The sequence below is a fragment of the Agelaius tricolor genome, unplaced genomic scaffold (genome assembly GCF_023055355.1).
Source record: "Agelaius tricolor isolate 1412-34295 unplaced genomic scaffold, bAgeTri1.0.p SCAF_37, whole genome shotgun sequence".
Taxonomy (NCBI): domain Eukaryota; kingdom Metazoa; phylum Chordata; class Aves; order Passeriformes; family Icteridae; genus Agelaius; species Agelaius tricolor.
Genome location: NW_027269297.1, coordinates 3722267 through 3743115, shown reverse-complemented (window position 1 = coordinate 3743115; position 20849 = coordinate 3722267). Strand labels below are relative to the sequence as shown.

The 20849-nt window shown below is 51.9% G+C and overlaps 1 protein-coding gene across 2 annotated transcripts in view; it reads left to right on the top strand.

Annotated features, from left to right (window-relative positions):
* Positions 1-14354: 14354 nt before the first annotated feature.
* The window catches only part of LOC139603125 (discoidin domain-containing receptor 2-like), a 65333-nt gene continuing 58838 nt past the window's right edge, over positions 14355-20849 (top strand). For both annotated transcript variants that reach the window (XM_071453604.1, XM_071453606.1), the window contains exon 1: positions 14355-14469. The gene's annotated coding sequence lies outside the window, so the exon portion shown is untranslated. The remainder of the gene's footprint in view (positions 14470-20849) is intronic.

Below are 20849 nucleotides of genomic sequence, written 5' to 3'. Positions count from 1 at the left end.
TCTGTTCTCAGTCCCTCCTGTGCTGGGGCAGCTGCTGCAGCCACAAGGGGCAAACTCTCGGTGTTTGCCAGGTCCCAGCCTGGAGCAGGTCCGAGTAGGTCCAAAAAAGGGAAAGGAGAAACGGTCCAGGGAAAATTTGGGCTGCTTAGCTAAACTAACTAATGAGCAGGAGCAAAAAGCAAGAGCAAAGCAGGAGCAAAGCAGGAGCAAGAGTAGAGCAAAAAGCCAAGCAAAAAGCAAAAGCAGCACCATGCACTGCCCTGTCTGTGTGTCCCACCAGCCGTGGGGGAGCGGCTGAGAGCAAAACCAAAACAAAACATTCGCTCTTCAGAGCCAGTCTTGAAGGCACAGAAGATGATATCCAGCATAAACAGAACACAGGAATGGGGATACAGCATCAGAACATCACCCTAGGACACAGGTGAAGCATGATAAAAGCTTCCAAACATGCAAAACACGGACAGAAAGGAGACAGCAGCGTTTGGTTCTCCCAGCCCTCCTTGGGCAGGGTGTGGAGCTGGCCCTGGAGAGGGAGGTTTATGTAAAACTTTGGGGAAATTGCTGCAGCTGTGGAAGTGCTGGAAGTGCAGCACTGTTAGGAAAATCAATCCACAAACACCAGAGGTTTAGGACCAAAAAGGAGACAGAGGTGTCCTTTCTGGCTTTATTCGAATAAAGGGAGAGGCCATGGGGCACTCCCGTGGGATCTCTCACATTTTTAGAGGACACAGACTCCTTTTTATCCCAATTTCCAGCCACAATTCCCTTCTCTCTTTCCCCATTGGCTCAGGTACTTGAGAGGTTCAGACTTCCCAAAACACCTGATACCAAAGATTCCCCTCTAATGTATAACCCTCCCTTTTCATTTTTCATTCTTACAGAATTTAGGGTTTTTTCTTCCCCATTGCTTGTTTCATCTTTCAATGTCTAATTTCCTTTATCAGCAAACCTAAAGTTTATTTGTAAAAGCAAATATCTTTTTCCATTCATCAATCAGTGGAATCCTTCCCATTGCTTCTTTTATCTCCCAGTGTTAGTTTTATCTACCAGCAGCCCCACAGCTTGTTTGGAAAGACAAATCCACCATTGCTCTCAACACCAAAGAGGGTTGAAGAGAGAGGCTGCAGAGCTGCTGCTGCTGACCCTGGTGATAAAAACGAGAGCAGGCTCCTGCACTAAAGTGATTTCAGTATTTATTATAATAAAAGAAAGGCCTAAAGCAGGGCCCTAGGCTGAGCAGGAGCGTTCCCTCAAGGACGGAGCAGCGCCAGCGCTGGGGCTCTCAGCAGAGATGGCCCCGATGTTCCAGGTGGAGCTGCACGGATTCAGTGGGTGAGGAGCCCCTTTTTATCCTGTTTTTTGTCCCTTTGGATTGGTTTCTGTTTGGATCCTTCATTTGCATGAAGGTTTAAGGTGCTTGATTGGCCATTATAGTTCTGTCCAGGCTGGCTCGTGGTGCAGTTTGCTGAGGTGTGTTATGGTACCTTGAGTACCCTATTTCTTATGAGAGGAACAGCAGATTTGTCTTTCCAAACAAGCTGTGGGGCTGCTGGTAGATAAAACCAGCTCTGGAAGATAAAAGAAACATTGGGAAGGATTCCACTGATTGATGAATGGAAAAAGATATTTGCTTTTAGAAATAAACTTTAGGTTTGCTGATAAATTAAATTGGACATTGAAAGATGAAAGAAAGAATGGGGGAAAACCCTAAATTCTGTAAGAATGAAAAATGAAAAGGGAGGGTTATACATTAGAGGGAAATCTCTGGTATCAGGTGTATGAGGAAGTCTGAACCTCTCAAGTACCTCAGCCAGTGGGGAAAAAGAGAAGGGAAATGTGGCTGGAAATTGGGATAAAAAGGAGGGGGCATCCTCCAAAAACTGGAGAGACCCCAGGGGATGCCCCATGGCCTCTCCCTTTATTGGAATAAAGTAAAAGGACTCCTCTGTCTCCTTTTTGGACATAAACCTCTGGTGTTTGTGGATTAATTTTCCTAACACTTACAACAACCCTTTTAACCCCTTTTACAATATAATAACCAAACTAACAGTACATGCTTAATGATCTATCAACTATTTTACAACAGCTTTTAACCTATTTTTAACACTGGGACTGAGGGTGGTTTGGGCTCTGCTCAGGAGTCTCAGGAGCTCCCACTTTGCCTGTTCTGTGTCACCCCTCCAGCTGAAACTCTGCCCTGCCCAGCCCTGAGCTGCTCAGCCAGCAGACTGCACCAATTCAACATCATTCCTCTGTAAGAGATGTGCTCAGCTCCTAAAACATCTGCATTGGGTGCAAAGTTTGGGGCAGCTGCGTCTGAGAGCTGCCAGGGTGGTGAGATCAGCGAGTCAGAGCTCAGATGGGTTGGATTCCAGGTGGGATGGGTGAGAGGGAAAGCAGCCAGCACTGAAACCAGAGTGTGCAGATTCATGATGTCATGAACTAATCTGGAAAGTGCTTTACTTCCCCTTGACACTTTCCCCTCATCAATTCAGTTTATTGGTGTATATTAGGTGTTATTTTAGGGTCTGTATCCAGAGCTGCCTCAGGGGGCTTGGAGCCACCCCCAGCAGGTGCCTGCAGGAGGAGCAGCCCTCCCAGCACAGTTTGTGTTCTCCAGTTGCAGATGTGGAGCTGGTGTGGTCTCTCTCTGGGCAGTCTGGGGTGTGACACAGCTCTGGAGGTCACAGCAGAGCCCTCACAGCTCCCTGCAGGACACAAACAGTCCAGGATCTTCCGTGGATGATGATTTGAGTTTGGTGCTTCCTGTGATCTCTTATCAGTTGATCCCTCAGGCTGGAATTCAGCTGCTCTAATTTTGGTAACCTGAGGAAGCCTGAGTAAGTCTGCCTGGGATTTCCCCATCCCTGCCTCCTGCAAAAAGCCTGTCCAGGAAGCCAGGCCTGGGAAAAGACCACCTGGAAAACCTCCCCTGAGGTGAGTGGACATTTTTGTGGGCAGCAAGAGATATGTGAAAGAATGTAAAGCATTGATTGCAGCCAAACCTTCTGTTTTCACCTTTACCTTTGCCCCTCCCCTGCTCATATCAAATGTGCCTCACTGTCCAAATGCTCTCACTCAAACCAGACCCATGTGGTATCTTCCCTGTTCTGAGAGAAAAAAAAAAGTTAAAAAAAATTCAAAATCCTGCAAAAAGACATTCCCAGAAATCATGGTTTCCAGGCTGAAAGCAGGGACTCCTGTGCTGCATTCCCACCCAGCCATGCCCAGCTGCCAGGCTCTCCAAAGCTGGGGCTGCAGGAGTTTGTGCCCTCTCAGCTGGCACCACCTGGTGTTTTTATCCTGTGCTTTTCCTCACTCATCAAACCAACTGCCCAGCTCTTCCTGAGATGATTTCATGTGGGATCAAGGTCCCTGAGCCTTGCTCTGCCTTCTCTGAGGGTCTGCACCTTCCTGGGTGCCTTGGAAAGTCACCTCTGAGCTTTTCCTTCCAGGCCAAGCTGCTCCTTGGCTTCAAGGTTGTTGCTGCTCTGTCCAAGTGAAGAAGTGCCTTGGGTGTGCTCCAGCTGCTCTGGATGATGGAATGAGCATTTCTGCCCCTCCCTGCAGATCCTGCAGCACAGACAGCACAAACAGCTCTGCATTCCTGGGAGGCTGGAGGTCAGAACACGGTGCTGAGAATTGCAGAACTCCCTGGCCTGACGTGACCTGGTGTCCTCAGCTCCATCTGTGCGTGGCCTCTGTCACTTCCAGCTGCAAAAGGCACTCCTTGCTGCTTCCTTCTGCCAAACACCCAGCACTCCCAGCTCTGAGTGCTGCTCCCAATGCAGCCACAGCTCTGTTTTTGTCTTTGGTGCTCAGTGAAAAGCACTGAGGTCTCTGGGTGAGAAAGGGTGGATGAAATTCAATGCTTTGCATCCAGCTCAACAGGTGTTTTTGTTTCTTCTTGCTCCTGGTGGGCAGATCTGCTGCTTGCAGGGCTGATTCATCTCCTCACCTGAGGAGGATGCAGTGACCTGCTTGGACAAGCTCAGCTGGGAGTTATAAATACATCCCTGTGTTACACTGGCATGGCAGGAGTGGGTAACAGGGGGTGGAAATAGGAACAGGATTTGTCCCTACAGGTCACCCCCCTCTTCCTGGGGCTCCCTCTGAGGCTGGGTCTGTACTTGCCTCCCTCCAGCTGGGAGTTGGGCAATGCTGGGATATGAGGGGTGGAACTTCACTGGAAACCTCTACGTGATGAACAGCAGCTGATGCCACTGGGGCCAGAGCTGGAGGCACCCCCTGGGTGCTTCAGGAGCTGCCTGGTGACAGCACCAGGGTGACACAGCCCAGGTGATGGGACAGCTGAAGAAGCTGATTTGATCTCTCTTCCTCCTTGGATATGATCCTGGTTGAAATAAAGAGAGATGAGTGTAAGACCAAACCTTTGGGTTTTGTCTTTAACATCCACCCAGCCCCCAGGTGAGCATTTGGGGCAGTGCCTGTGGCACTTTCTCCTGGCCTGAAACCCCATGGTCTGGGAGGATGTGACCAATCCCCAGGCTGACTCACTCAGTGCTGGGCCCAGGGTGGCTCTGAGGGCTCAGGCACCACAGGCACAGCAGCAGCAATCCACATGAGTTATTCCTTCATTGTCAGCTTCTTTTAAACCCCTGGTGTGCCCTGGCGCTGCCTGACAAAGTTTCACCAGTCCAGACAGGGGTGGGCAGTGCCATGGTCATGAGAGCAGGGTTTGTCACCAGGGTTGAGGGAGGAGACCCCCACTGCACCCCACTCCAAGCAGACTGTGACCCCTGAGGCTGCCTGGGCCAATCTTTTACATCTTAGGAGCTGCCTTGCCATGAGTGGGGGATTTTGGAAGCAGCAATTGTTTTCTCCCAGCCCTCTGGACTTTGCTTTGTCGAGGAGAGGGGGTAAAGATTACCCAAAGCCACTGGAGAGCTGTCTGTGAGCCCTGGCTTGGCTCAGGTTTGAGCACTCACCTGGGCAGCACCAGGGAGAGCCCTCAGGAAGGATTTTTCAGCAGCAAGTGCCCTGAGGGGAGCCCCAGGCTCCAGCTCCAGGATTGAATGGGGACTGGGGGTGATGGCAAAAGCCACCAGCAGTGCTCCCACATGGAATTAATGTCCCATCACCTTGGATGTGCTGGGTGGCACAATCCTACAAAAGGGATCCCATGTACTGCAGTCACAGTGTTATTTCATTTTGGCCTGAGTTTCCATGGAATAAGCCTGAAGAGTGAGAGTCCTGCTGCAGGTGACAGAGTGGTGATTTACAGTGCTGGGAGCACAGGGCATTGGGGCTTTGTGACTCAAAGCCAGCATCACTTTGGTCTTCCCAGAAGCAGAAAGCAAGAAATGTTAGGGAGCCCAAAGGGGAAGAGGAGATGTCAAAGAATAGTTATTAAATTGTCAAAAGATAGTTTTAAAATTGGAATTTTTGCCCTTTGCTGCTTTGTGGTGGCTAAAGGCTGCCTAAAAAGACTTGGGAATGATCAAGTTCTATTAATCTGATCTGGTGGAAGGTGTCTCTGCCCATGGCAGTGGGGTTGGAACCAGATGATCTTTAAGGCCCCTTCCAACCCAAACCATTCTAGGATTTTATGATTCTGTTGTTTGATTTTGCAGTAGCCATCCAGAGATGGCTGCCCAGGGTCTTTTTACAGAAATCTTTCATTCCCTCCTCTCAAGGTGGCCCACAATGACCAAGACACAGGAAATTTGCAGCTGAATCTTCCAAACTCATGACAAAGACCTGAGAGAGCTGTTGCCCTTTCCAGCAGGTTTGTGGGCACTCAGCCCTTTCAGGCTCTGTTTAGTCATTATAAGGCACAAAGAATCTGAACATGAGTGCTGGTTTTTTCCTTTTCTGGGCATATCTGAGCTGGAGCTTGCCAGAGCAAGTGCTGAGGTTGCTCATTTTTCTGGGGCAGAGTGCTGAGATTGCACAGGGTCAGAACAGAAGCTGCTGTCTCCCCTCTCCATCCCTCCAGCTCAAGGCCAGGGTTGCTGGTGGATGGGGTGGGAAGGCAGGGACAGCACAGCCACCCTCAGATTCTGTTCTTTACAGCAAATATGTGAATTTCAATGAAGGACACACTCCCAAAAGCACTGAAACATCTCGAGGCAAAGCCCTGTGGTAGACAGTGGTAACAGAGGAGAGCAGAACTGGGGAGGAGAAAACTTGGCTGTGCCCCTACAGTGCTGTTAGCAGAGTGCCCCTGGGCAGATGCTGGGCTGATAGGGGCTGCTGGGGTGCACACATTCCAGAGTGATTTCCGAGCCGCTGAGCTCCTCCCATCTGCACTTCACTCATCAAAGGGAGTATTTATAGCACAGGTAGAGCAGGGGAGAGTCAAACAGGAGCTCCCTAGAAAGATGCATAAATCACTCCAAGAGTTCAGCTCTGGGGCTCTGCATTCTTTGCTTTAATGAGAGTGAATAAAAACTCTGGTGTTATTATTAATATTTCTTAATATTATTTCAGCAATCTGCTTTTTGCATTTAAAAACTCTTTGAGTTATTTCCAGAGTTCTCCCAGATCTCAGAGCTACACCTGCAGACTGCTAAGGACATGCTGCCTTACACCAGAGAAAACATTTTCTCCAGCACAGATCTGCTGAAAAACAATTCAGAAAATCTGTCTGGGGCAATGTTTGCTGCCCAGGCTGTCAGGAGACCTTCAGGCCTCTCAACAAAGCGCAGGAAAGCCAGGAAGGTGCTGTACCCAGCCCACGTGAGGAAATACTTGCCACGTCAGAAGAAAGATCCAGTCAAGAGGTGGCTGCTCCTCTGTGCTGGCATCATCCTCATCCAGGTGTTAATTGAGGCTCCTGAGCAGGAGAGGCTGGCTGGGGGACAGAGCCCTGCTGAGAAGCTGCCCTGTGCAGCAGCAGCAGCATCACCACCTCAGAGAGCTGCTGGGCTGGCACAGAACTGCTCCAGAGAGCACCCAGCTCCTGAGGAACCATCACAGCACCCAGCTCCTGCAGGAACCACCTCAGAGAGCACCCAGCTCCTGCAGGAACCACCTCAGAGAGCACCCAGCTCCTGCAGGAACCATCTCAGAGAGCACCCAGCTCCTGCAGGAACCACCTCAGAGAGCACCCAGCTCCTGCAGGAACCATCTCAGAGAACACTCAGATACTGCAGGAACCATCACAGCACCCAGCTCCTGCAGGAACCACCTCAGAGAGCACCCAGCTCCTGCAGGAACCATCACAGCACCCAGCTCCTGAGGAACCATCACAGCACCCAGCTCCTGCAGGAACCATCTCAGAGAGCACCCAGCTCCTGCAGGAACCATCTCAGAGAGCACCCAGCTCCTGCAGGAACCACCTCAGAGAGCACCCAGCTCCTGCAGGAACCATCTCAGAGAGCACCCAGCTCCTGCAGGAACCATCTCAGAGAACACTCAGATACTGCAGGAACCATCTCCCCTGCAGCTCCAGGCACAGCTGCTGTGCCACAGCAAACCTGGAGCCATCCCAACGCTGCCTGCAGGGCTGGCTCCTCCTGGGCACAGCTCTGAGCTGCCCTGGCCCTGCACATCATGTCTGAGCTCCTGCACATCATCTGTGAGCTCCTGCACATCAGCTGGGGGCTCTTGCACATCAGCTTCAGGCCCCCTCACATCACCTCTGGGTTCCTGCAGCCCTCCCCAGGGACACTGTGACTCTGCTCGGTGCCATGGGCCAGCAGTGGCCACCAGAGGTGTTGATGAAAGCCCAGCAGCAAGAGCTGGGTGGTTTTTCCTGCTGATTTGGTGGTGACTGTGATTAGAGACTGTGGTTTCCAGCAGCTGCAGCAAAAGGCTGCAGAATTAGAGTTACCCTCCTGGCTGGGTTTGGGCTGTGCTGACCTGCCTGTCACTGCTGCATGACCTGTCTCAGTGCTGTATTCTCATGTTGTGATTTGGTGTCAGCTCTCAGGAGTTAAAATAGAGTAGCTGAGCTCTCAAAGTGACCAGAGAGCAAAGCTCTCCTGCACTGTTCTGCCTCGGTAACACTAAGAATAAACTGCTGAATTCTGATTTTCACAGTGTTTTTTTACAATCTAGATTTTAAAATCGAGATTTTCAAAGCTCCTGAGTGATGCTCTGCCTTGGTAACACTAAGAATAAATTGCTGAATTCTGATTTTCACAGTGTGTTTTACAATTTAGATTTTAAAATTAAGATTTTCCGGCCATCCTAGGGAAATAAATCTGTCCAAGCAGCAAGGATAGTGGGGTGGGAGCCATGGCATGGCTTGGGCATTGATTTAGTCACTGGGAGAGGTCCATCAGCCTGGGTTGGCTAATATGGCTCTACCTGGGGAGATGGCACAGCAGATGAACCCAACACTGGGATATCCCTAAAACCCTGGGACATACTGAGAAAAAGGGTTGATTGAGGGGTGGTTGAACTAGAAATGACCAGTTGTCCTTCTCACCCAGTTCCACCATTTATTCCTGTGCTGGGCAGGGGGTTCTGGGTGGTTCTGTGCACAAAACACGGGATTGCCCCAGCTCCAGGAGCACACAGTGCAGGTGTGGGGTTTTTGGGAGACAGGGATGATGTGTGGGGGCTGCACAGCAAGGACACCTCAGGCTGGGGCAGCTGCCTCAGGAGTGAAGAAATCTGGGAAGGAGAAGAAAGAAAGGGAGCCAGGAGTGAAGAAATCTGGCTCAGGAGCTGCTCCTCGGGGCTCCTTGCAGGAAATGCAGAGTGCAGGATTTCCAGGGGATGGTAATTTCAGCTTCCTGAGCTTGCTGGGCTGTGTTATCAGACAGCCCCTGGGGCTGGGATTCAGCTGCCTTAATTTAGGCACCCTGAGCAAAGGCTGAGTGAGGCCTCCTGGGATTTTCCCAGCCCAGGCTCCTGGAAGAGGCTGCCTGGGGAAAGGCACATGAAACCCCTTCTCCAAGCCATGCCAGACCCATGTCTGTCATGTATCAGGGCTTCCCCCATGAAGTCATCCCCAAAACACCAGGTTATGTCTGTGCAGCCCAAGCTTTGCCCTCCAGCTCTCCAGCCCAGCCATCCACTCTGCAGAACAGCTCCAAACCTGGGCCAGGTTGCTCAGAGCTGTGTCCAGCCCAGCTTTTAAAATCCCCAAGCATGAAATCTCACCACCTCCTTGGCCAATCTCTTACACTTGCCTGGGACTTAATTCCAATTGACTCCATGCCACATGGTGCCAGAGCTGGTGAGCCCCACACAGCTGTTCACTGAGCTGTGTCCCAGAGAGCAGGTGTTTTCTTGGGAACAAGCAGTTATTTCCTCAGGTCTGGATAAAACCAGGACTCAGAGGTTTTGTGGTGCCCCACAGCAGGCAGGTGTGAGCCAGGGATGGAGGAAGATGGTGGCACAGGCAGGGGTGGCAAAGCTGAGTGCAGCACTGCAGACCAAGGCAGAGAGCAGGGAGCTGCTGCAGCCCATGGTGAACACAGAGACCTGATTGCCTAAAAAAACCCCAAACCAAACCAAAAACCAAAAAACCAAAACAACAACAACAAAACCAAAACCAAAACCAAAGAAAACCCCCAAAAACCAAACCAAAACAAAATCCAAAAAAACCCCCAAAAACCCCCAAAACAAAACAAACAAAACCCCCCAAACAAACAAACAAAAAAACAAAACACCAAAAAAATCAACAACCCACAACCAAAAAAAAAAAACAAAAAACCAAACAAACCCCAACCCCCCAAAAATTCTACTGGGAAAAAAAAATAAAAGCCAAGGCACTGTCTGGATTAAGGAGCAGCTGGTACACAACTTCTGCAAGTGGTGATTCAGGATGAGCCCTTCAGAGGATCTCCTTTGTGTAACGAGGGGAGAACACACGAACACAAGGAAAGATTGTGAAGTTTTGTAAAATTCAGAATATATAAATGCTGTTGGAAATCGGAAGAACTTTTAACAATGGTGCTGGTGTTGAGGTCTCAGAGTCGATGGGGGAGGCAAGGTCTTTTCCCCCAAGGCCAGCACATGCAGAGGCATCACGAGAGGGCAGCAGAGACAGAGCTGAGCAGGACAGGCAGGCAGTGCCCTGCAGTGCTCCAGACACCGAATCTGAACTGCCACGGCTCAGGTACAAAGCATTGTTGAGGATGCTGCAGAGGAAACCAGAATCTGTCAAAATAAATGAGTGTGCTGGGGCATAACTCAGCAGAATAGACACAGATCCCTTAAACAGAACATCCCCCATCCCTGGGTTCTATAGGTGGGAGGTTTTATTGTTCAAACATGGTGAGATGGTAAAGCACAGGCTGCCTTCACCAGCTGCCAGACACTGAGAGCTGAACACAACCTCCAAAAATCCATTTCAGACCTGGGAACTTGGATGAGCTCGATAAAAATGGCACATTTACAATCAGTCTATTGCATGAAGTCTGGTGGTTCCTGTCATGGCCAGCCCCTCCTCCTGGCTGTTACATCCCTGTTTGCCACAAGATTTGCTTTTGGCAGGGTGCAGCAGGGCCAGGACAGCTCAGGTGAGGGCAGGAACGAAGGAACTGCTGGGAGCTCACATCCCTGTCCACAGCTCTGAGCTGGCAGTGAGCCCAGCCCTGCCCTGTCCGGCCCAGCCCAGCCCAGCCCAGCCCTGTCCAGCCCAGCCCTGTCCAGCCCAGCCCTGCCCAGCCCAGCCCAGCCCAGCCCAGCCCTGTCCAGCCCAGCCCTGTCCAGCCCAGCCCAGCCCTGTCCAGCCCAGCCCAGCCCAGCCCAGCCCAGCCCAGCCCAGCCCAGCCCAGCCCTGTCCAGCCTTGCCCAGCCCAGCCCGGCCCAGCCCAGCCCTGTCCAGCCCAGCCCAGCCCAGCCCAGCCCAGCCCAGCCCAGCCCAGCCCTGTCCAGCCCAGCCCAGCCCAGCCCAGCCCAGCCCAGCCCAGCCCTGTCCAGCCCAGCCCGGCCCAGCCCAGCCCAGCCCAGCCCAGCCCAGCCCTGTCCAGCCCAGCCCGGCCCAGCCCGGCCTGGCCCAGCCCGGCCCAGCCCAGCCCAGCCCAGCCCAGCCCAGCCCAGCCCAGCCCTGCTGTACCTTCTCCCAGGCCTGTGCATCACTGGGGCCATTCAGAGACATTTCCCAGCTCCAGTTGAGTGCACAGGGGCTGAGGCAGCCCAGGATGGCTTTGGGAGCCATGGGATGCCCTGGAAGGATGAGGCATCTGTGCTACACCCTGGATGCAGAGCCCTGTATCCAAACAGGGTCTGCAGCAGGGACAGGCCAGGATCATTCCCAGCCCTGCTCAAGGCTTGTGGCTCCTGTGCCTTCTCTGGGGGGGAAGCCCTTTGGACCCCACTGGCCTCCACTCCCACATTGGCTCAAAACTTGTTTCTTTCCTTCCTCCTTCCTCTCCAGAGCTCCCAGTTCCCTGTTCTGTGCTCCAGAGCCTTTCCAATCAGTGCCACAGCCTCTTCTTTCCTCACATAACCCCTCCCTCCAACCTCTTTCCATACCCAAGTCTCCTTAGGCCATCTCAGACCCCCCATGCTGCCACCCCAGAGCCCCCCAGCCCTGGGCACAGACACTTTGGCTCCAGCACACATCCCTGCTGCTAAAATCCCTTGGACTTTAAGCAAACAGCATACAGATGTGTGCTGGGAGCAACCCTGGGACATTCCCACCTGGAACCACCCCTGGGGAGGGTGAGGGAAGCAATACCCCAAAGCCAGGCCAGACCATTCTGAGAGATTGCCATTCCCTTTGTGACCCAGCAGTGTCCCCAGGAGTGGCTTAACCTAGTACTAAAGATGTGTCCTACACTGGAGATCCTAATATTGGCTTAGATTTGATATCAGGAAAAATTTCTTGTTCTCTGAAAGGATGGTGAGGGATTCAAATTTGTTGCCCAGAGCTGATGTCACCATCCTTATTCAAAAAATGTGTAGGTGTGGCACTTGGGGACATAGTTTAGTGGTGAGCACAGTGGTGCTGGGTTAATGGTTGATCTTGGAGGGGTTTTCCACCCTGAATGATTGTATGATCTATGCAGCAGTCCAGAGATGCTCCTAAAGGGGCACCTTGCTCCATATTTCCCTAATCCTACAACATGAACCCCTGACTGCCCCCATGCCCATCCAGACTGCCCCTGGAGCTGCTCAGTAGTTTTTCCCAGTGAGATGTGAGAAGATTTTCCACACCCTCATTAGCAGAGGAAGCTCTGAGGCAGCTTCTTGACTCTCCATCAAATGCAGGAGCTGGGCCCCTTCACCTCCTGCCACACAAGGGCACCAGAGCTGCTCCCTGTGGGGGTGTGCCATGGGAATTATAAACACAGCTGCTGTCTTCAGGAGTGTGTTTCACCCCCTGGCTCACTCCCAGCTGCACTGGTGATGTCTCAGGAGCATCATGGAAAACATATTAAAGTGGTTTTTCATTGCTTTGCCTCACCATACTGCTCTACTCCATTGCAAAGCTGGCTGTCTGAAAGGGGAGGCTGAAAATGCTGCTGTAATTAGGGCTTAGAGAGGACACAACAGCCAGGGGAAACGATAAGAATGCAATAAATCAATGAGCAACCCAGTGAAGACATTGCAGGGGCTGTGCCTCTCTTTGCCTCGTAGCAACAAAGAGCCACTTGACTGACTTAAAAGCCATGGTATTGAAAATTGGTTTGTGTACACTTACATAACAAAAAAGGAGTTTAAATTCTTTATGGGAGACAGAAAGTTTGGTTGTTATGACCACAAGATTACCTGAACACCCAGGGTTTCTGCTTCCAGGAGCAAAACAATGTTCTTTAATGTTATTTGCTATCAAATAGTACCTTCAGAAAGTCCACCTACTCTACACCCAGAGGGTGTGTAGCTCCATCCAGCTGGTTGCTGGCCTAATGTTTTAGCTCTGTTTTCACCTGGTATACTGGAAACCTCTGAGCACATCTATTCCCTGGTAACTGGAATTTCTTTCCTTCCCTTTCTCCTGCTTGGGAGAATTTCCCTCTGCTTCTGCTCTCTTTGGTTTGTTCTTGGCCACGTGTCTGGACAGCTCCAGGGAAGGGCCCATCTCCACTGGCAGCAGCAGAGAAAGAGGATGGAACCCCGTAATTTGATGAGAGGCTGCTGTAATGGAGCCCCTGGGCATCCTCAGGGCCCCCAGCAGCATGTGCCAGTGGTGGCCACCAACACCAAGAGCCACCATGGCTTTGGTGATGTGGATGTGGTGTTCACCTGGGCTGGGTGGCAAGGGGGACTCAGGGACATGGCAGTGACCTGAGGTGTAAGGGGGAATAGGGAGACATGGCAGGGCTGTAAAACACAGGAGATAAACTGGGAATGTGGCAGGGCCATGGAGGGGGACAGGGGACACGGCACAGCCCTGGGGCAGGGGGGGTCACCTGGGAACATGGAGGCACACAGGGGTCACAGATCAGCCCTGAGGCACCTGGGACACAGCAGGGCCATGGGAATTGTGGGGACACAGATTGGCAGTTAGGCACACAGGGACATGGAGGGACCCTGAGAAACGTGGGGACAGAGAGTGACAGTGAGGCACATGGGGACACGGAGGGACCCTGAAAAAGATGGGGACACAGAGTGGTGGTGAGGCACATGGGGACATGGAGGGACCCTGACAAACGTGGGGGTAGCAGGGCTGTGAGCACCCAGGGACATGCTTCAGCCCCAAGGCATATGGAGGCACACCTCCTTAGGCAGCCCTGAGGCACACAGGGACATGGAATCATCAAGGATGGAAAAGACCCTCAATAACATCCAGCCCAACTGTGCACCCAGCAGTACCAGTGTACCCCTACAGCACTAAACCACCTCACACAGATCACACGGAGGCACCATGAGGAACAGGGGCACACGGCTCAGCCCTGAGACGCAGGGGATGCAGAGAGGCTGTGAGGCACATGGAGGCACATGGAGGGGGACATGGAGGAGCTGTGAGGCACATGAGGGGACAGTGAGGCACACGGGGGGGACAGTGAGGCACACGAGGGGACAGCCATCCCACAGGGTGCATGGGGGCGTGAGTGCACAGCCATGATGCACAGGGCACATGGAGGGACTGCGATACACAAGGGCCACGGATGCACAGCCCCAGTGCTTGGGGAACCTGAAAGGACTCTGGGGCACAGGGGACACGGCTGCACAGCCCTGGGGCACAGGGACATGGAAGGACTCTGGGGCACAAGGGACATGGATGCTCAGTCCTGCAGCACAGGGCACATGGGTGGCAGTGCTGGTAGCTCACAGTCCTGGCACTCGGGGGACATGGAAGGACTCTGATGCACAGGGGAGATGAAAGGACTCTGATGCACAAGGACACACGCGGGTGCCCAGCCCGGCGCTCGGGGCACACGGAAGGGCTCCAAGGCCCAAGGCACCGGCGGGTGCCTGGCCTGGCCCGGCCCCGCCGCGCTCCCGCCCCGCTGTCCCGTTGCCGTAGCGACGCCTCCCGGCGGCCCCGGCCCGGCGCGGCCGCTTTAAGAGCGCGGCGCCCGCGGCCGCCCCCGCCCGCCCGCCCGCCGGAAGGGGCCGCGAGCCCGCGCCGCCGCCGCCCGGCCTGCCCTGCCCCAGGTAAGCGCCGGGGCCGCCCCGCCCTGCCCGGCTCCCAGCGCGGCTCCCGGCCCGGCTTCCCGCGGGACGGAGCGGGGGCGGCGCGGCCGCTGCGGTCCCGCCGCGGTCGAAGCGCGGGGCCGCCCCCGGGGCGCCGCTCGCTGGAGCCCCGCGGGGCTCCCGGTGTGCCGAGGGTACCGCGGAGCCGCTGCGGGGCTCGGTGGGTGCCGGGGCGGTGCCCCCGCAGGGCCGGGAGGGGCCGGGCCGAGCTCCCCGGGTGCCCCGGGCTGTGGGCGGCCGCGCCGGGCTCGGTCCCCGCCGAGCCCCCGAAGCTGTGGGGGCGCTGCCCGAGACCGCGCGGGGCTCAGGCGGGGATGTGCCCGGGAGCCCCGCGAAGAAAAGCGAGAGCCCGGGCTTTGTTCGGCCTCTCCGCCCCGGCCGGGGGTTCCCGGCGGGGTGCGGGTCCCCCCGGCCCTCTGCGGCCCTTCCCGCCGGTGCTTTCGGGTCCCGCAGCCGGAGCCGCGCCCGGGCCGGTTCCGCTGCCCCGCCGGCGGTGCTGGGCTGTGCGCGGTGCGATGGAACCGCGGTGCGGGCGGGTTTGTTCGGCTCGGGTCCCGCGATCTGCCTCTTCCTCACAACTTTGAGAGTTGGGCACTCGTGCTGCCTCATGGCTCGTTTGCCTGGGGTTTACTCCCTGTGAGAAAAAGAGCTTTCCATTTTTCTATTCCTTAAGCAGACCTCTGTGTGGAAACTTTGGTTTAAAAACTTTATTGTAGCCTTTTGTTGGTTTATGCCACTGCTTGTTCCTTGGTGTGTTTCCCCATCCATTTTTTTTGTGTGGGATGTACTGCTCCTTTGGCTGCTCTGCCTTCTAAATACTCTTTAATGGAGATGTAAGATGGGGAAAAGATAAAATATGAGAATCCGGGACTGTTTTGTGTCAGCTTCTCTAATTGAAATGTTGTAAGCCAAAGGGGAAAGAAAAGAAAAAGTGATCAAGTGGAGCTCAGGGCACTGTGCTTTGTTGGAGGCAGAGAGGAAAACTTAAGAGGGAATGACTGAGATTTTGTTTCACTTTATTTCTCTTCTTTTGAGGCTGAAAGATAAACAAGCATTTTGAAATGCTTTGGTTTAAAATGCCGAGCTCTTCATTTTCTCTTCAGCTGACTCCATTAAAAAAAAAAATCTTTTAAAAAAAAAGTAGAAGCAGCTCTGCAGTTGCAGAGCCAGCAGCAGTGGTGTGTGTGGGCAGAGGCCTTGCTGCTCTTCCATCAGCCGTCCCTGCCTTGTCTCTGTGGACTATAAAATTAGAAAGGCTCCGATGTCCATTCAGTCTGATGTCTGGGTAATGTGGGCTGTGGAAATCAAGAGGAGCTCTCTGTGAATTAACTGCTGTGCTGCTCATGGCTTGCTCAGCCTGTGGGTTCTGGCCTCTGGTGTATAATTAGGAAAGTAATTGTATTTTAAGAAGCCCTAAATCTATTATCCAGGTGTGTGCTTGTCCCCTGGGCAGGTATCAGGTGGTGTGAGCTTTCTTTTGCTGCTGATCTCTATCCTTCTGATGGCCACAAGCTGCAGGCTGATATTTGCAGCATCTTAGAACCACTGAGTTTGAGTTGGAAAGGATCTTTGAAGCTCTTCTAGTCCAACCCTCCTGCAGTGAGTAGGAATATATTCAACAGTCCCAGGTTGCTCCAAGCCCCGTCCAGCCTGGCCTTGGACAATTCCAGGGGTGGGGCAGCCACAGCTTCTCTGGGCAACCAGGGCTCCTCCACCCTCATTTCAAAAAAGCTGATTTCTCATATCAAGTGTATACATTAGAAGCTTTACCCCATGTCCCACTTAACTTAAAAACTTCAAAACTTCCAAGAGCGAGACCTGAGGCTCCCTGTGCTTTTCCTCCCCTGGAAATGGCCCAGGTCATCTCCTCCTTCCCCAGAGCTGTCTCCTTGCCTGTCCTAGGAGTTTTTGCCTTTCCAATTCCAGTCAGTGTCCAGGAAGGCTTTTATTTGCTGCATCTTTCCTGAATTTGCTTTATGTGCACACTGAGAAGCCCGGCCATGGAGAGCACAGGTTTGTGGTGAGGGATGGAGAGCCAAGAACAACTCCAACTGGCTGTAATTGAAAACTGTCAGCTCTGCAGCAAAGGAGGATGTTCAAAGCATGTGGCTCCTCGGATAACACCGAGTGGGGAATTGGATCTTCAGTTCTAAAGAAAGTCAGAATGCCCAAATCCTGGGGAGTTCTGCTGGGGAGCTCAAAGGTGAGATGTCATAGGGCTCTGGATGGATTTCCTACAGAGGTGCTGCTTGGTGCTGTCCTTCTGCACCATCTGCTGTGGTTGCTGTTCTGGAGATGTCCTAAAGTGACTTAGAATATCCAAGCCATGGTGTCTTGGAGAAGTCTGCTTGTTCCAGGTGTCTTGCCCTTCCTTCCCTTCAGGGTGGCTGTTTCCTGGGGAGGTTGGGTGCAGTGGGGGTCTGTGCCCTGGAGCGGCCAGCAGAAGGTTTTTTGGGGTGGCCAGCAGGAGGTTTTTGGGGTGGCCAGCAGAAGGTTTTTTGGGGCGGCCAGCGGGAGGTTTTTGGGGCGGCCAGCAGAAGGTTTTTGGGGCAGCCAGCAGAAGGTTTTTTGGGGCGGCCAGCAGAAGGTTTTTGGGTCACAGGACAGCAGTGTGCCTGCCCAGGTGTCAGGTGTTTAAGGAAACTCCTGGCTGGGCTGAGGCAGCACAGGGCAGGTGGGGCACAAGGGAGAAGCCAGGAGGAGGTTGGAATTTGGGAGAGAGGCGGTTCTAACAGGGAGCAAACGCTCACCATGGCAGTAAACAGCACAGAATAGCTGATTCTGCCCAGTGTGGGTGAACTTTGTGCAGTTCCTCCATGAGCTTGTGGGTGAAATTCCCTGTTTCATCCCCCAGTGTGCTGCCATCCTCCTGGGCTGTTGTATCTGCTGGTGTTTGCCAGACATTGCCTAAACTGCTCTTAAACTGCAGCTGTTTTTGCAGGTTCCCAGTTACTGCACAGTTGTTCTTACTGTGTTTATTTTAGTGGTTATAAACTGATTTTTAAAAAGGACTTGGAACTTAAGCTGGAAAGTCTCCTTTTTCTTCTTCTTTCATGATTTGGTTGAGGAGCTGCACCAGAGGAGCCAGCAGCTGAGCCCTTCAGTATTACCCCCCTCCCTTTATACTTTGCATTTTCTGAGCTGTGTTTTTCTAGGAATTGGGGGCAGTTGTCCTGTACCTTGATTTTAGTAGTGGACATCAGGTTGGGGTTGGGGTGAGGGGAATGTCTGCTCTTAATTTGGTAAAATTAGAAATTTGGCTGGGGAGTAAAAGGCTTGAAGGAGACTTTTTTTCCTCATAACATTTTGTTTAGCCTGAATGTTTGCAGTCAGAGCGATGCATTTCTTAAAGACACAGAAAGCATAAAGCTTTTTCAAGGCAGTTATTTTAAATTGCTGTGAGCTTCACAGTGTCATTTGGAGCTAGAAGGTGCCACCATTGACCAAAAAAGTTGCAGCATCACTGTGATCCTGCATTGTCCAGGGCTAAATCTCTCACCCTGATTTGCACAGCGGCTGCAACAACTACAGGCTGAGGTGTTCCTAATTCTTATATAAAGTAAATTCTTTGCAGAAGTTACTTTATGTATATAAAGTAGCTTTTGTAAGGATGCAAAGTGAGGGAGAACCCAGTGTGATTAACTTTTCCCTCTGCTCTCATGTTAATAAATATGTGTTGCCTGATCTTTGTTGCCTTCTGTTTGTTTCAGAGCAGTTACTTCTGCAAGTGGAATTGAAAATAGATGCTGCAAGTGGTGAATAATCATTTCACTTGGAATAATCCCCAGCTGCAAAGAGCCAGGGGCTCAGTGCTTCAGATCTCCTTTGTTAGACACAGGCTGCCTTTCCCCCCTTCCTCCTGTGTTCGTGCTGAACACTAAACAGTGATTTCTATGCAAGAATTTTAAGGAAAGTCTTTCAAAGCACTTGAATGACCAGCGAGGGGCAGCTGGGACAGGGTTGCCTGGGAGATGCTGCTGGGAGCAGCTGAGGCAGGGTGTGACAGCCTGGAAGGAAGTGAAGAAGGCAGGATGCTGCTCTGATCTTCCCTCCCTCCCTGCTGAGTGTGAGAGAGTCCTGGTCCTGCTTCTGGGAGCTCAGGGGATGCAAATGTGACCGAGTGTGTGAGCACAGGACTCATTCTGCTCACCACAGGGCCCTGGAGAGCCAAACTGGGAGTGCAGCTGGGAATCTGATGCTGTACTTTGTCCTACACTCTGCAGTGCTGCTTCCTCAGGGCTTTCACTGGGCAGGAAAAGGTGTTGCCATCTGGGCATGTTGTAGCACAGGGAGCATGGAGGGCTCCTGCAGCATCTCCAGAAACTCTGGTAAAATTCTGTTACATGACTTTGAGCAATCTCAGGACAAAGCTGGCATTCCAGGGAGTTTACTGCTTGTTCCTTACTCCTCTGCAGAGCTCACACTGTACTGGTTATTCCTGTCGTCTGGTGCATGTCTTGGGTCCCTGTGAGGACTGTGAGGAAATGCTGAAATACACGTCCAGAAATTCAGAAGATATTCTGGTTTACACATTGAGATGATCACTGTTGCATGTTTAATGAATTGCTTTTCTGGATGCTGCTCAGCTTGCAGCTCTGAGTTTGTCCTTGCACTCTTTCAGTGCCTGCTTGAGATGAGTTTTGCTTGAAAATGTGAGTGTTTTCAGGCTGTGGACAGTGCAAATAGGATGCTGCAGTTAGGTGTTGGCTAACTGTCCTGTCTGGAGTTGTGTGGGAGGAGAAATGGTTTCTTGGTTGTCTGACCCCAATGGGGAGAAGAGCAGCTGGGGTTTAACAAAGTGGTTAAAATCATATAGGCCCCCAAATCCTCCAGAGGCTTCTCTCCTTTCCTAGAAGCTTCCTTTAACAAGCTGATTTCTCAGGCTGATTGCTTGCAGATGAGATCATGCAGTGTGTTTTGCAGGGAAAGAATCTGAACTTCGACTGGTGAGCCAGAAAGTTTTAACACGCGAGTCACATGCCCGGTGTCCTCATGGCACACACGGAGCCCCAGAGGCTGTGACAGGGCCAGCTCAGGGTGGCTTTGTGCTGCAACAGGAGCTTTCTGAGCACACACAATACCCAGGGATGCTCCCAAGTGCTGGGGCTTGCTGCTTGGACAGCAACGGGAGATGATGGCAAGGAAGTATTTCATCTTTCCTGAGCTCTGTTTCTCTCTTTAGTGTGTGTGGGGTTGGGATAAGCCCAAGTGAGGGAAGGCTCTCATCTGCCTTAATTCCACAGACGTTTTGCTGCTGGCTTCAGCAAAGGAATTTATGTAGAATTGATGGTGTTTTTTCTGTTAATGCATGAGAACATTCTGAACAGGGAAGACTTGATGGTGGTGTTCTGCTGCAGAGGATCCCAGCAATCTCTGCTCTCACTCTCAGAAGGGATGCTGGTTTCCATTCCTCTTGATGGCAACTGGGTTACTCTTCCAAAATAATCACAGCCATCATTTGAGAGTATTGAAAGTTAAGCTAAGCTGTTCTGAGGTGGTGTTGGGTGGTGTTCCCAGCATAGGGAACTTTTGTTGCCAGTAGCTTTAAAGTACAACCTGTTCTCACAGGCAAGGTAGGAAGGTGCCTTTCTGATGCCAGTGCCTCTTTGTGCCTAAAATAATTTCTTGCCAATCACAAAGGCATTAATTATGCAAAAATGGATTGGGGGTGGGTGGAATTTTTATTGGCTGCAGAAGTAGGAGCCAAAGAGCCACTTGATCCCAATCTCTAAAAAAAATTAACAATGGAGTCAGACTGGGAGGGGAAAGCTTCAAATCCCAAACTTTAAATCTATCAGCGCTTTATGCAACTTGAAGACAGGAATGCATAAGGCAAGATGTGTTAAAACCTCTTACTACTCCATAGCCATGTTGTGCCTGTGGTCTCCTCTCAGTCACTCCTGTGAGCTTTCTTTTTGAAACAAATAATTGAAAGTAGAATTTACAGATCAGCATAGGCTTCCTGGTATTTTTTCCCTGTCGCTTAAGCATGTTTGTTCCATAGGAGTTTATCAGGAGCTTCTTCCAATGTTTAATTTCACACAGGTAGAAAGTCAAGCATGTGAAAGTGAAAAACTCCTGTATGTAGATTATCAAACTTCATTTGTCTTACTTGACAGTGTGTACTAATGCACGTACTACATACACTAAAGATCTGCTTTTTATGAGGTATTATTTTATTCTTTAGCTAAAATAGTTGTGAACACAAGTTGCTTTGGTTCCATGCCCTTACTAGCTACCTTCCTTTTTTTGATGGAAAGGACTGGTAGAACATTTGTTGCTCTGATGGATGGCAGTGAGGTTGTATATTTTTTGTAGCAGCTCAACCATTTCACCCTTCA